This window comes from Alligator mississippiensis, chromosome 3 (assembly GCF_030867095.1).
Source record: "Alligator mississippiensis isolate rAllMis1 chromosome 3, rAllMis1, whole genome shotgun sequence".
NCBI lineage: Eukaryota > Metazoa > Chordata > Crocodylia > Alligatoridae > Alligator > Alligator mississippiensis.
In genome coordinates, this window is record NC_081826.1 from 107,057,368 (window position 1) to 107,072,414 (window position 15,047).

Below are 15,047 nucleotides of genomic sequence, written 5' to 3' on the forward strand. Positions count from 1 at the left end.
AAAGAATGAGAGAGAAAAAAACCAATGATGGTTAATACTGTATTTACTCCATTTTAAAATGAGCCCCTCCCCTCCCCACCATTTAACATGAGGTAAAGCACCTCACTTTAGAACTGAGCATGAGGACAGTGAAGGGGAAGTGAAGGGGCAGGTGGCTTCTGTGGCTTGGGCTCCAGCCCCTACCTGGGGTTGGAGCCTTAGCTGCAACTGCTGCTTGGCCCCACACTGCCACCTCTGCACCCTACCTTCTCAGTGTTGCAGCCTCTGCCCCCCCCCCCACATCTTCCCTTCCCTGTGTAGCCTCTACTTCCCTTCTAGTCCCTTTCCCTCTCCCCCTCCCCCTTGCTCCATGCCACTAGGCATTGTCCATTTTGCAGCCTGGGGTATTGAGCATGACACCATCCCAGCCTTGTAGCAGTAATCCATAAACTACACAGCTGTTAAGGGGGCTTGGCTGGGGCCATGCTCCATGCCCTGGGCTGGAATAGGTATGGATCCTGCCAACATGGAGCAAGGGCAATGGGGGAGGGAGCATAGGTAGTGGTGGAAGCAGGGATTGAGGCTATGGGGGAAGGGGGCAAGCTGCTTCAGATTCCCACACCACTTACCCCCCTGCAGTGGTGGGGGGGGGGAGTGACCCCTCCAATAATTAGGTTCTATACATATGAAAAATTACAACAAATTTATGGGCACATTTTTAGTCTTTATTTGCCAAGAGTCAACAAAAACTTTATGTGCATCTATTAAATTCACAGAAGCTCATATTTATTTGAGAAAATGGAATTTGGGCATTTGTATGCATAATCATAGTTATACCCTTAACCCAAATGTCATAAAATGTGGGACCATACAAATAGATATTGAATGCATTTTTGTAAATACATTTATTAAGAAGCCTTTAATAAACGTAAATACATTTATAAAAATGATGCCCTTTGAGCCCTTTAATTATAGGCTACTTTTAATTTGCACATATATAAAAATCTAGGAGAAGAAAAATGACAGCCCATTCATATTTGAGCCAAAAACCACATCGCTGTTACAGAATGAATGAAAATTCAGAGAATTCCTATTGATTTATTAGAACACAGTTGTTAGAGTTGAATGTCTGTAAATTACATCAGTATTTTTATGTTCCTCCCATTCTTTCCTCTAATCTGAACCAAAAACAAGATGCTTAATAGATAAATCAATAATTATTTTTTTTTTAAATATCAAGCATCTGTGCTGTTGAAGATCCTCATAACTCTGATCAACTCATCATCCTAGAATCAAATAAAGAAGACCATATTTTTTGTTCAAGTTGATACACTTGTACCAGTTCACACTCTTCTGTGCTCAGGGTACACTTAAGTGTATGTTCATCTATGAAGGCAGGGGTCAGTTCCATGGTATAAATCAGCTCCATGGAATAAATAACTACATGGAATTCAATTAGCTACACCAGCACAAAACCAGTCTAAATAAATATCAGGAGAATTTTGCTCTTTTTTTTCCTTCCTACCACTTTGCTCTTCCTTCACCTCTTCCTTTTCCCATGATTTCAGAGAATGTAAGAAAATATTTATACTCATCTTCCACCCATTAATTGAATGCTGACATTTATATTGTAGTTGTGATGGTCCAGGAAAATGTGAGGAGGAAGAATTTTGGGGGAGTATATATTTTATTAGACTAACTATATACAACTGTCACCCCCCCTAGGAAATCTGGCTGTTAACATTTCAGTTTCCTCCTAGTTTACAAACTGGTTTTGTTCCTCCATATCCTGATGCACCACACCTTAGCATAGCAAACAGGATTCACTACCCTCTTTCTTCAAGCTTTAGTGAGGTATTACAGTACATTAGCATTCTATTTATAAGGAAAGAATGGAGTAAATAGCTTGCAGCTGCTTTCATCTAGGGTGGGAGGGGGGTGGGCAGATAGACAGGTATCGTACAGGAGCTATTAGAGGTCATTACCGAAAATCTCCCTAAAAGTTCTTAACAATAACGAGACAATATTCTCTCTTTTTTTTTTTTTTTGGGGCAAACTAAAGCTTCGTGCTGTGCATTTGAAAGATGAATAGAACAGACTCGCATCTTCATTCAAAATGCTGTCATTAGACCAATCTAAGGAAATTATTAGACCCCTTTGGAATCAGAAACAAAGTTTTTTAACTTCATTCTCTAACTGTGAGCTACTCCATCAAAATAGAAGAGTCAATCCCCTTTGTGTAAGTAACAAAGCATTTTGACACTTGTGAAGCATAAATACTAAGTGGTTGATAGATAATGATAGTCAGGAATTATACAGTGATTTGGTTTCTTTTCATTACTAAAGAGAGACAAATACATTAAGGATAAATTAATTTGACCAGGACATCAAGGCAAGGAAACAATGTGCCAGAAGCACGCAAACAGAGTAAATACCGATGTATGAAATTTAAAAGTAACACTCAAATCTTTTGAGGCACAATGAGGACAAAATACAATGTTATAAGTTAGTTAGGCAGACACGGAAGAGCAAAACAACATTTCTGCTGTATACCCATCACCTGAAAAAGATGGTATTTTGTTATCCTGTTAGAAGCAATAATGATTTTGGTGAATAACTTTTAAAAGAGCTTCACAATAGATACATTGAGAGGCATAAGCATGCAAATTGCCTTCTTCTTTTGCCATTCCTTAACAACCACCCTCAGTCCTATACTAAGACAGTAGAAGACCAAGGTTTTGTGCAAATGTCTTATTTTTACTGAAATGTAAGAACTCTGAATAACTTCATTTTTTCCTATGCAGGCTAATTGCATGTCAGTCTCAATATCTAAAGATGTAATCACTCATGTTTGCAGAAATGATTTGAGGCAATGTTTTGAAAACCACACAATGCTGACACAGCTTCAGATTAATAACCCTTAATCATCTATAACCTTGAGCAGGAGTAAATCTAATAATTAAAAAACAACAACTGAATAATATCTCCACATTCAATTTGCATGGGTACTTCAAAAATCCTTGAATGTCTTACCTGCAACTAGGAACAGACATTACACCTATAGCGCTATAAGAATGGAGAAAGTGTTCTATAGCCATAACAGATGTTCATGGCTCATAGAGCACTTTAAAATGGTGGATCATTCTCTAAATTAACCATCAATAGATGTGCTATCAAAGTGAAGTGCTTTAGGTTAGAGAACTTTTTTGAACATCTGTGCCATCCCATCAGGCATTAAGCTAGGTTTCATTCAACAGCATCCCAGGTGCCATTCACAGGGCAGTGTGCTCATCTTGGGCAGAGCTCATCTGTTCTGCCTAAGGGCTGGGATGGCCCCACCCCCTTGGCTATCACTGTTCCAAGTCAGTACACTGCTCCCCCACTCAAAACAGCCAATCAGGGATGGTTTGCCCATTTGGCTGTTCTCAGGAGTCCCTGGCAGCCTGGGGAGTCCACGTGGCATGCTGAGAGGCATGCAAGAGCTCTCCCTACCTACTGGCCTCAGGCAGTGTGAGCCTCACCTTCCCAACAAACAAGGAACATCTGTTTGGTTTGAATGCACACTTTAAATAAGACATGATGGAGCACTTTTGCCACAGGCTTTTTGAACATCTGTACTTAGCCTAGGGGTGGGCAAAATGCATCCCGTGAGCCAGGTGTGGCCCACCAGGCCATTCTATCCAGCCCGTGGGGCCGCTAAAAATTTAGAAAGTTAATATTTATCTGCCCCTGACTGCCCATCATGCAGCCCTTGATGGCTTGCCAAAACTCAGTAAGTGGCCCTCCATCCAAAATAATTGCCCACCTCTGACTTAGCCTATATCTTATTTTCCAAATATATCAGAATGAGTATTTCCACTTATGCTTTGAGATAAATACATAAATTATTACCAAAAAGTTATGAACACTGCCTTTCAATGCCATTTACCTAGGTTACGTATGTACTATATCTAAATGTAGGCAACTATCAGTCTTCTGGATCATGATGTAGAAGATATCTAGTCAGATGGCTTATGAATCCATTTCTGGCTGACAAGCCCAATTTGAGAGCAAGAGCTTGTTATAAGTTTCACTAATATAGACAAGACATAGAAGGATTTAAAATCTTTAGCCAACTTTCCCATATTGACACATCTATTTGTTCAAATCCTATTTGGAGACAAGTCTTTTCAATCAATTGGCCTATTATAGGTGTGAGTAGTGCTACCAGTACTACCTGTGCCACAATATATGTGAACTCCAATCCCTGAAGTGTCGGCTTTTTGGACTGGACAGTTTAGCCTTCAGCGGGTCTCACACAGGAAATCTGACCCTCTCATTGTCCACCACACCTTCATTTTGAATGTTGTTGAGAGGGTTCCTGGTCATTAACTGTAGTTTATGCTCGCCACATGCGAGGATGATATATGGGGCTCTGCCTTCCCTCACAACCCTTCCACACACCAACTGGGTATTATGCTGGTGTCTGATCTCCCCACAGTATGGTGTAGCGACAAGGCTGGCCTGCTGGGTGCTATTAATATAAATCTGGAAAAGTAATCTCACTTCAGACCAAGGTTCAATCTGTCTGAGTCTTCTCTCCCTTCCCCCCTCCAATTAGTGGCTTATAAATAAATAACAAATAGTAAAAAAATCAAAAGAAAGGTCCATCATTCATTAACCCTGAGGAAAAACAAATCATTTAATTCACTTTTTAGGCCATCACATGGTGATATCCAGTGAACTCAAAAAAAAAAAATCAGAAGAGGTCCCCAGTGCATATGTTCTTAAGGGAATCAGTCTATTCAATCAATTTAGCTGATCAATCCACCAACAATAATTAATTAAATCAAGGTAACATCTGTAATTCACTGTTCATTAAATAAATCAGTTGATCCAATTAATCTTATTGAACGCTCATTACATAAATAACCTAATTAATTTCCTGTTCATAAAGTAAATCAATTAGTCCAATTAATTTCATTAACTAATCAAGCACTCTTAATTCATTCAGGGGCTAAATCCACTCACATAAGATTCTTGATCTCTGGGAAGTACAATTCATGAGAAATCATTCATTCTGAATAACTGGCCATTCCTGGTTCATCTGCCCTGGTGTCATCACGGCTCACTGGCTCTGTCAGTTCCCAATCAAAAGTGATCAATCTTCCGTCTCTGCACCTGGCTTGGGAAGAGTGTCCTGGAGATTCCTCTCCCTGCCCCGTCTCCAGGGCCCAGGGTACCTGATGCCAGGTGTTCTTCTGAATTTCTGAGCTAAGGAGGTTTTCCCCTCACCAATCTTGTTGGTGTTCAGCTTTTTCTCACTGTGGTGCAGCTCCACTCAGCACTTCCATGCTGCTCCCTTGCCCCTTTCCACTCATGCTGGACATCCAGTTATACTGCTGGCTCTTGGGCATCCTCCAATGTGGAGTGATCAGGAGTTCACAAAGTGGGGCTGTTGCTCAGCTGCTGCCACTGTCTTTGCAAGAGCACATCAAAACTCTCCAGCCCTTACTGGGTCTGCATGCTTTACCCAGATACTAGGAAGGGAATTTCCAGAAGCTCTTATCCTTAGGTTCCGTTTTGGTTAGTATCCCCCCTGCTTCCACAGTAAGTGAAAGGGCCAAGAGAATTCCTATACTAGGTATCTCCATACAATGTACACAACACAAAGTAAATTAGATTTAAAAACAAAACAAAACATTATTTTAGTCAGGTTTTAATCTCCAATTATGTTGCAGTCGTAGCCAAACTGAAATTTATTCTTAAATTGAGATTTCATGAGATAGCATTAAGGGATTTATTTAAAATAAAAATACTACCTGCATCATGCTCCTTTTGGCTACTGATTTTATAATACTACTAGCTGAAACACACAAAACATTTGTGAATAAATTTTTATTGCAAAAGCATTTCTTTAAATACAGGATTTTTAGTTATCCTTTGACTGAATACTTCAATGGAATAAAAACTTCTCACCCTTGAAAAGGCTAAATAAAGCTGTCTATGTGTAAACACTAGAGAAGTGCAAAGCTTCAGGTGCCGATTCAATTTGGAGGAGATTTGGCAACATAATCTCCATTGAATCACAAGACCAATTTGATGGTTCAAATTGATTCAAAACTCTCCGAATTGATTCAGAAAAGATTTGGAGAGCTTCAGACAATTCCCACTTGCTGCTGCTGGGAGCTGGACCCAGACTCCATGCTAGGGGAGTGGGGGAGGGGGAAGGGGACCATGCAGGGACCCCCATCAGGACCCATCCCCTGCCTGCTCCCCCAGCCCCTCAAGTACCCCCGACCCCTGCCTGCTGTCTCAGCTCCCCCTCCCCCCCCGGCTGTTCCACCCAGCCCAATCTCCTGACTTTAAAAAAAAGCCCCTACTCACTGGCTGCCGCCTGCATCTCCTATGGTCAGGGAGCAAGCTGCTGGTGGGTCATGAAGCCCCTTAGCTGTGGAGGAGTGCTTCCCTCTGCAGGGCAGCACCCATACACTGACACCCTGCCTGGGCAGTCCTAGGGGGCACCACCACTGTGGAGGGAAGCACCAGGGTTCCCTGCAGATTAAGGCCCACTAGGAACTCACTCCCCCCACTGGAGGAGAAGCAGGCAGGCTCCAGGGGAAAGGATCAGGCCCCTCACTGCTTTTTCTTTTCCCCCTTCAGCAGATTCTGCCCGCTCCATAGCAGGGGGTTCTGGTGCTTCATTCTAGGTCTGACTTGCCTGCATCTCTGTTTTAAATGCCTCAGGGTCTATAATAACAACAACACACTTATTCTGTGCATCTGGAGCACTATGATTGGTTGTTTCAGTAAGCATTGTAAATCAAATGCTGAGACAACCAGAGTGCTCCGGGAAGACTGAATAAACCTATTATTATCATTATAGATTTAAAAAAAAAACAAAAAACACCTATTCCTTATAAACCTTTATTCTCGTTGCATATGATTTCATTACTTTTCAGACATTTTTTACTTTCTAATATCTGTTCAGTTACAGTATCAATCAATTTTGAAATTAAAAAAGATTTAATCATGATCGAAAGCAATACTACATTACCCAGAATTATTGTTGTAGGGTATTAAATCTTCAAAGAAGTATGCTTGAAGCTAGTTTTTCTGTTTAATTATAATCTAGATTGCAACACTTCAATAGGTTGTTTGGAAAGTTTAATGATGAATCCAGCAGAAATTTCAGAGGTAGCTTTGCAAATTCTCTCCCTGCCGCTACCAGTAGTGTTTGGTGGATCATCTCTCAGATGTGTTATCTTCCAAAACTGATATTTCATTTCTCCCACTACACTTAATAGGTTAATACCAAAATGTGAAATATGTTTGATACCTGTATGATAAACTTGCAACAATTTCGTGTGAAGTTTAAAAGAAGAGCCAAAGTGAAAAAAAAAACAGGACAAAAATTATTTTGGGTCTTCATCGCCCCAAAAAACAAGAACAAAACATTTTGGGTTAACCAAAGTGTGATTTTGTTCAATTTAAGGGGAAAAAAATTATTTCCTTTTTCATGTTACTTAAACTCTAGGAGGTGGAGGAGGTGGGGGAGGGGACAAACAAATAAACATTTTATGAACATTTATGTTCATTCCTAAATGAAAATGTCCCTCTAAAAATGTCACAATAGTCTTTTAGAAATATAGTAAAATACAGGATTTAAACTTCTGTCATTTTGATCAAACTGTTAACCCAAATTAAAAATATGTTCAGTGACCTTGTGCAGCAAAGTGGGGCTCCCTGACTAGCCACAGTGCTAGTTTCCCCACTTGCATTTGGGCACACCACCCACCTGACTCTCCTGCCACACCTTGTTCTTAATTAATTATGATGTTAATTAAAGGTGGGAGGCTGCCCATTCTTGCCCCGATGCCAGGAGGTGCTATTTGTGGCTCCAGTCCTCCCCTACACCACAGCCCAAGCTTTGCAGATGGCATCCAGCTGTTAGTTTCACCGGCCCCACAATGGGCCCCAGAATCCTCCAGTTCAGACCCCCAACTGGATCCCTCCACTCAGGCAACCTGTCCCACCCTCATTCAGGGCTGCCTAGCTCCCTGAAACTATTTCCCCTCTCAGGCATGGTCTCCCTGGGACCTTTGGCCACACAGGCCCTGGCCTCACCTCCTAGGCCTGTCGGAACCCCAGGCCTCCAGCTCTGGGCGTCCCTCTCAGTGGGCCCTGGCCCTTTTGACCATTCTGGTCCTGGCCCCAGCATCGACCAGTTGAGGGTACTCTACATCAGGCCTCTGAGCCTCTAGCCCCACTCTCACTCCTGGGTCCACCTTCCAGCCCTACTAGGGGTTAACTCACCCAGTTGTGGGAGCTGAGGTAACTCACACCACGACTGGTGCTCCAAGGTTTCATGGGGACTCTCATTCCCCCTGCAGAGCAGCATGTCATGGTGTTCTTATATATATATATATATAAACATACTGGGCTCTCAGCCCTCTGGTTTTCTCCCCCTTCACTGGGGTTCCTCATCTTTGCCCCCTCACTTGGGGCTCCACACCACCCCCTCACTCGGGGCCATGGGGCTTCCCTCCCCAGTGGGCTCAGGTGGTCATAGCCATACCTGGCCCCCACTACCTCCAATGTTACTAGAGCCACCCGAAGGTGAGGGCTAAGTTTAGGGTGCCTCTACCCACCTTTCATTGGTGTGATAACTGGCCTGGCATTTCCTGGGGGCTCCCATGCCACTGGGTACCCCACCAGGCCACCCACTCCCAGCAGGGTGCAGTTTTAGGTCATGTCCAGGACCAGGAGCCTCCAAAACATCCCCTACAGCTCCTGCCCTTACCTCCAGAATGTTCCATGAAGTCTTGCAGCCAGGCAATGTTGCTGCCTAGCCTACCAGCAGGCAACTGATCTGTTTATATAGGCAGCCAGGGATCTAAAATGTCTGCCGCAATTGAGCACCTGCTGGCTGCTTGGCTCCGCTCTTAAAGTGGCAGGTACCAACAGTGCCCTGCCACACAACTTCCTCCTTAAAATGGTACCTGGAGGAGGTTTCCCCTGCTGCTCCTCCAAAACAGGCTCCCCTCAGAGCCTGTGTGAGCCCTCAAGTGGCGAGCACCCCAAAGGTGGTCCACCACACACCTCCCCCCTTAAAATGACATTTGGGGGCTTCATTTGGCTGCCTTCCCTGCTGGCTTTGCTCCAGCCTACTGCAGCCCCTGCCACATGGTGACCACCCCAAAGGTGCTCTGTCACACCTTGATAATACATTTGATTATTTTTTTTAATTAAATTTGTAATTTGCCAAAAAATTCCACCTAGCTCTATATAGTACTACAGGAGGATTAGAAAATTCAGATAGACCAGGCAAGGGTCAGAGTGATATGAGAAGTGGCTGACAGAGAACAAGAAAGCATTGCTCAATTTTCAGACTGGAAGGAATAAAGCAAAGAAAGCTACACTGTTGGGAAGACAAGGTACTTTGGGTAAATCTGATATCTTTTATTAGACCAACTCAAATAGTTGGAAAAATTCTTGGCAAGCTTTCAGGCACAAACACCCTTTTTCAGGCTGAGGAAGTGTCTGCAGATGGTGTGTGTTCTTCCTGGATGTAGTAGTAAAGCAGCCAGAGGCCAGTACATATGCAAGAAAGCCAGTAAGTTAAAGTGTAAGCTGAGGTGGTCAGTAGGTTAGGGTTACCATAAATCTGAGTTTTCCCGGACATGTCCTCTTTTTTTGGCCTTTTGTCCTTTCTTTGGGCAGGTTTTTAAAAATGCAACCAAGTGTCCATGTTTTTGCTTTACCTTTGCTTTTGCTTGAGGCTGGGGACAGTGGGGAAGCTTATTGGCTGTTGGGAGATCATGTGCTCTGTGCACAGGCCCCGGCAGGTGCTAGCAGATGACTGAGTGAGTGCACATGCACCTGGCAAGTCATGTGGGCAGCAGGGCTGGGAGAGAGCAGGGGTTGTGGGTCAGGAGTGAATGGCACCAGCAGGGCTGGGGGGGATGACTGCACCCCCCAAAATCATATACCCCTTTCCCCTCCCCCCCCCTGCCCCCACAACTGTAGTCAAAGGAGACAGGAGGTTGGGGGTGAGGGTGGGGGTGGGGAGGGAATGAGAATAGCTGTAAAAAGTGGAGGGTTTACCTGGGGAGTCAGTCTTGCATATGTACTGGCCTCTGGCTGCTTTACTGCTCCATCCAGGAAGAGCACAGACCATCTGCAGTCACTTCCTCAGCCTGATGAAGTGTGTTTGTGCACAAAAGCTTGCTAAGAAGAATTTTTCCAACTATTTGAGTTGGTCTAATAAAAGATATCAGATATAACCAAAGAACCTTGTCTGCCTATGTTCTTAGACCAAGACGGCTACAACCTACACCCCTGAAACACTGTTTAGAAGGAATTCAAGTAAAGGGAACAAAAGACAACTACACATCAAGGTCAAAGGGTCTATCCTCAGTTGGTTTTAAGGTCAGTAGGGAATCTTGTCACCTGAGCAATTGAAATTTTTTTGTATAAAAAAAGATTAAAAGAATGTTCTAAATGAAAAAAAACCAAACAAATATCCCTTCATTCTAGGTCAGGGTTTTTCAACTTTTTAAAATAAGTGTACCCCTGGCAGCTAGATGCAGACTGGGGGGGGGTGGAGGGGGGTGGTATGCAGCAGCGTGGGATGGTGGGTGGTTGTGGTCGCCACACATAAGCCTCCCCCCCCCCACGTCAGCTGGGTAGCACCTGTGCAGCCCACAGAGGGGCACTGCTGGCCTCGTCCCCCCTGGCCCTGCTCCTGGGAGGCAGTGGCATGGGGTGGTGGGTGGCAGCACTCCATCACTGCCCACCCATGCGTATCTCCTAGGCCCTTCCCATGTATCCAAAGTTCACAACCCCTGTTCTAGGTTAATCATTACTTTGACCCACTTGAATGAAATCTGTTTTGGAGGGCAAAATATCTGAGTGATGATCCACCAAAGATAACTGGTGGTTGTTTTGCACTTCAGAGAACACAGTGGATTAAGAGGCTCCAGACTGTAGGAGAAACACTGACCACCAAAGGAATCCCTAACACTATCTTCAGGCATTAAATGGCTCCTATTGGGACCACCCTTTCCTCCAGGATCTTCCATAGCCCATAATTGTATATAGGAGAGCCCATCACTATTCCTGGAGAACTGGGATCCAGGTGGTACATGCCCTCTCCCCACTATGTCACCCTTCAGGGAAACTGCAGAGAGCAATGAGAGAGTCAAACCATCAGAAATACATGCACCCAAAAACAAAACAAACAAACAAACAAACAAACAAAAGGTTTCCTTTGCTCTGTGTTGACTGGATACTTGTTCCAACTCTCCCATTGCCTTTCCCTTTCATATCTTCCAATCAGCTACACTTCACAACTGCCCCTTTTTTTACCCTATCCCATCACTTTTTATTTCCTCCTCTTCATTTATCTCCTTCTTATTAAGTCCACCCACACCAAAGAAAGAAACAACCACCATAAAATTAACATATTTCATAGACATTAGGGCTGGAAGGGACCTCAGATGATCATTCAGTCCAGCTCCCTGCCCCATGGGCAGGAAGTCAGCAGAAATCATAGGATACCAGCAAAATAAACATCCAAATGTCTCTTGAAGCAAAGTCGGTGTTTGAACTATCTCCAGCAGGAGTCTATTCCAAATCTTGGGGGCTTGGACAATAAAGAAGTTCTTCCTTGTGTCCACCCTGAAATGGTTGTGGAGGAGTTTGTGATCATTCGACCTTATCATCCCTTGGGGCACTCTGGTGAACAGAAATTCCCCCAGATCCTGGTGAGCACCCCTGATAAACTTATAGGAGGCCACCAGATCACCCATGAGCCTGCAGTTTTCCAGGCTGAAGAGTCCCATAGCTCTCAGCCTGTCATCATAAGGTCTGTTTTCCTGATCTCTGATCATGCGCGTGGCTCTCCTCTGGACTCTCTCAAGCTTCTCCACATCCTTTCTGAATTGTGGAGCCCAAAACTGGATGCAGTACTCCAGCTGCGGCCTCACTAAGACCGAGTACAATGGGAGAATGACGTCCTGTGCAGCTACCACTTGTTCAGTCTTTTTACATATTATGGACTTTCCCAACCTTAAGGTTTTTTGTCTGTCAAGATGGTTAGCACTTTGGGACAGAGACCATTTAAAATTATCTAGCACAATCACAACACATTCAGAGCTAGATATCCAATAATACCATAACAATATTTATTATTAACAAAACAACATATTTGAAAGAATAGAAATTACAAACTAATGATTCCATTTTCATTCTCTGTCAGAAAAAATAATTGGAAATATGAAATCCATGATAGGTATCACCCAAGCAATCTATACTTTGTGACTGTACACCTCTTTTAACAATAAATTAGCTGGATAAAATTGAGTTTCTAAGAGAGATTCCACTCCATATAGTCTTAATGAACTGCTGATAAAATCAGAGTTTCTGATTCTTTGCACAGCACTGCTACTTGGGCAATGTTAAAACTCTCTGCAGGCCCATATCTATATATTTACATGCATTTAAATATTTGGGAAGATTTCATAAAATGAAAATTAATCTTTGTATTTCCAAGTTAGCATTTATGCTATAAGAGAACTACAAGTTTTCTGACTGAATCAAGTTATTTTTTCCAATCTTAAGTCCAAGTTAAAGTTCTCTGGTTGGATATTGCTATAGTAGGGCTGGGTACAGACATTTGAGGAGATGAGGAGGAGGCTAGATTGAGTTTAAACGGGCCATATGATCAAAAGTAAGTCACTCTCAGGGCCTAGTGGGGGAGCTTGGGGGGCTAGCAGGATACATGGGAAGAATTGAGGGGATCAAGAGGGTAGGCAGCATCTGCAGTGGGACCCTGCTAGCAGGGTACTTGGGGGGAATTGGGGGAGCAGGCAGCAGGGAATTAGGGGAGCAGGCAACAGACAAATCAAGGGGCATAAGACCAATCCACAAGGGGGATCAGGGAAGTAGGCAGGGTTTACAAGGAGGGGCAGGGGGCATGTGGGGTCTGCAGAGGTTATTGGGGTCTGGAAGGGTTTGGTGAGATCAGGGGAGCTCATGGGTTCCACAGGTGGGCTTTTGGGGGTGGTTGGGGGAGTTCTCCCCCACCCCCCAGGATCAGGGACTATTTTTAGCCGCCTCACCCCCAGTGGGACTTATTAGCCCCCTGAGCCCCCTCCCCCTGTGAACCTACCCCCTTCCCCACTGGGACTTATTTCCTTGGCTCCCAGCATTGGCAAATGCTTATAAAACCTGCCCAGGATGTGGCTTGTGGGATGGGGGATTTGGTGGGCTTGGTGGGGAGGGGACAGTTGTCTGCCTAAGGACAGGGGGAGGGGTGAAGGGCTAAAAATAGCCCAGTGCCAGGGGTACAGGTAGGGAAAGTACAGTCTCAGGGCTGGGGCCAGCAGCTGGGCTATCCCAGCCCTGGAGCTGCACTAAGAACAGTACAGAACTTTGGAAAAAGTTAGATTGATCTAAAAATGTCCAACCTGATCTAAGTTAGAGTACCTTGGAGGTAAGGTGAGCTTAGATCAAGTCAGCTTCCTGGAACTTCTGTATAGTTTGCATTTAGATGGACCTAACTAGGCATGTAAGTGTAAGGTTTGCACCTGAGTGAACTAAGTTAGTTCAGGTGGCCATTTTTAATTCAAATCCAACCTCCCTGAAAATCTGTATGCACTCTAGAAGTCAGGCCTGGAGGACAGTATACATGATCTTAAGACTGTACAGTGGAAAACTTCCCCAATTTCTTTGTTCTACATCATATTTTCAAAAAAAAGGGAAAAAAATACCATACACTAAACAAAAATGCAATAAGTGCAGTTTCCAAAGGAAGTATTTGCCATTAGTTTGTTAACAATTTTCTAGCTGGGAACTTCAAACAGAGATTTTTTTTAACTACTTTATCAGAAAATGTTGATGGAACAGATTATTTAAATAGATGTTGCTAAAAAAGAAAAAGTTTAGTTAGACAGTTAAGGAGATTATGTACTCTCACATACCTCTATTACACAGTGTTTGCTGTGTCTCTAAGTGTTTAGAGTTGAGGTTTATTGTATTTGCATAATGAAATATGCCTCTAAATTTTTTCAATAAATAAAAGTTTAAAACCCTAAATCATCTACTTAACAGTAATACCTTTGATTCACTAAATTTTCTGATGGAACAGAAGTAGCAAAGAAGCAGTTTTATTGATTTGCTACCAAATAATTAATGTTTGCAACTGCCGAATTCCACTGAATATTTTATTCTATTATCATAGCTACTCCTGCAGCCTGGATCTGGTACAGTGGGTAAAAATGGTTTACTTTCAGGATGTCATGATGCAATATAAGTTTTAAACACTATATGAGAAGTAGTTGAAATAGTTGTTTCTATCTTGAAAAAGAATCCTGAAATCATTACTATTGAACCTAGGTTTTACAAGATCTTATTTTAGCTAACTTATGGGCTACCAGGATAAATTGTCAATGTTCTTTTAAGCAGTCTAGAGACAGAACACTGTCGATTTTGCATAGAGGGGAGACACAGCTGGATACTTGCTAAACTATTTTTCCCCTCATTGATGTCTATGTTATACTGTGATTTCTAGATACTGCATCTATAGTAAGAGCTAAACATGAGTCCCTGTTTCAAAGACATGGCCGTTTTATATTCAAATGCAGTCTGCTAGAGAGGAAGAAAACAATTTGTTGTTATGCGTGGGGCTCTTTTCCTTTATTTCCTAAAAAAGGTGAAAGTGTCTCACTTGTAACTTGTATGGCCCCTGTCACAGGTAACACCAGGGGTGGGCAAAGTCCAGGGCCAGGAGTGAGACAGGCAGGAGAGACCCTGGGATCTTGGGGCAGTGACAGTGTGAAGCTGGGACCAGAGCAGAGCCTGTATGCCCCTGTAATGGGTGCAGTTTCTGTGGCCAGGGGCGTGCAGGGAGTAGACAGCAGTTCTGCCCCAGCCTGGGTCCCATGCTGTCACTGCTACAAAATCCCAGCCCCAGCTCTGACCTCAGAGCAGGTCCCCACCCAGATGCAAGCCCTGTCCCCACCACTCCCAGACACTCTCCATGGAGACCCCAGTAGCCCAGGGACATGATAGCACGGGGCTGGGCT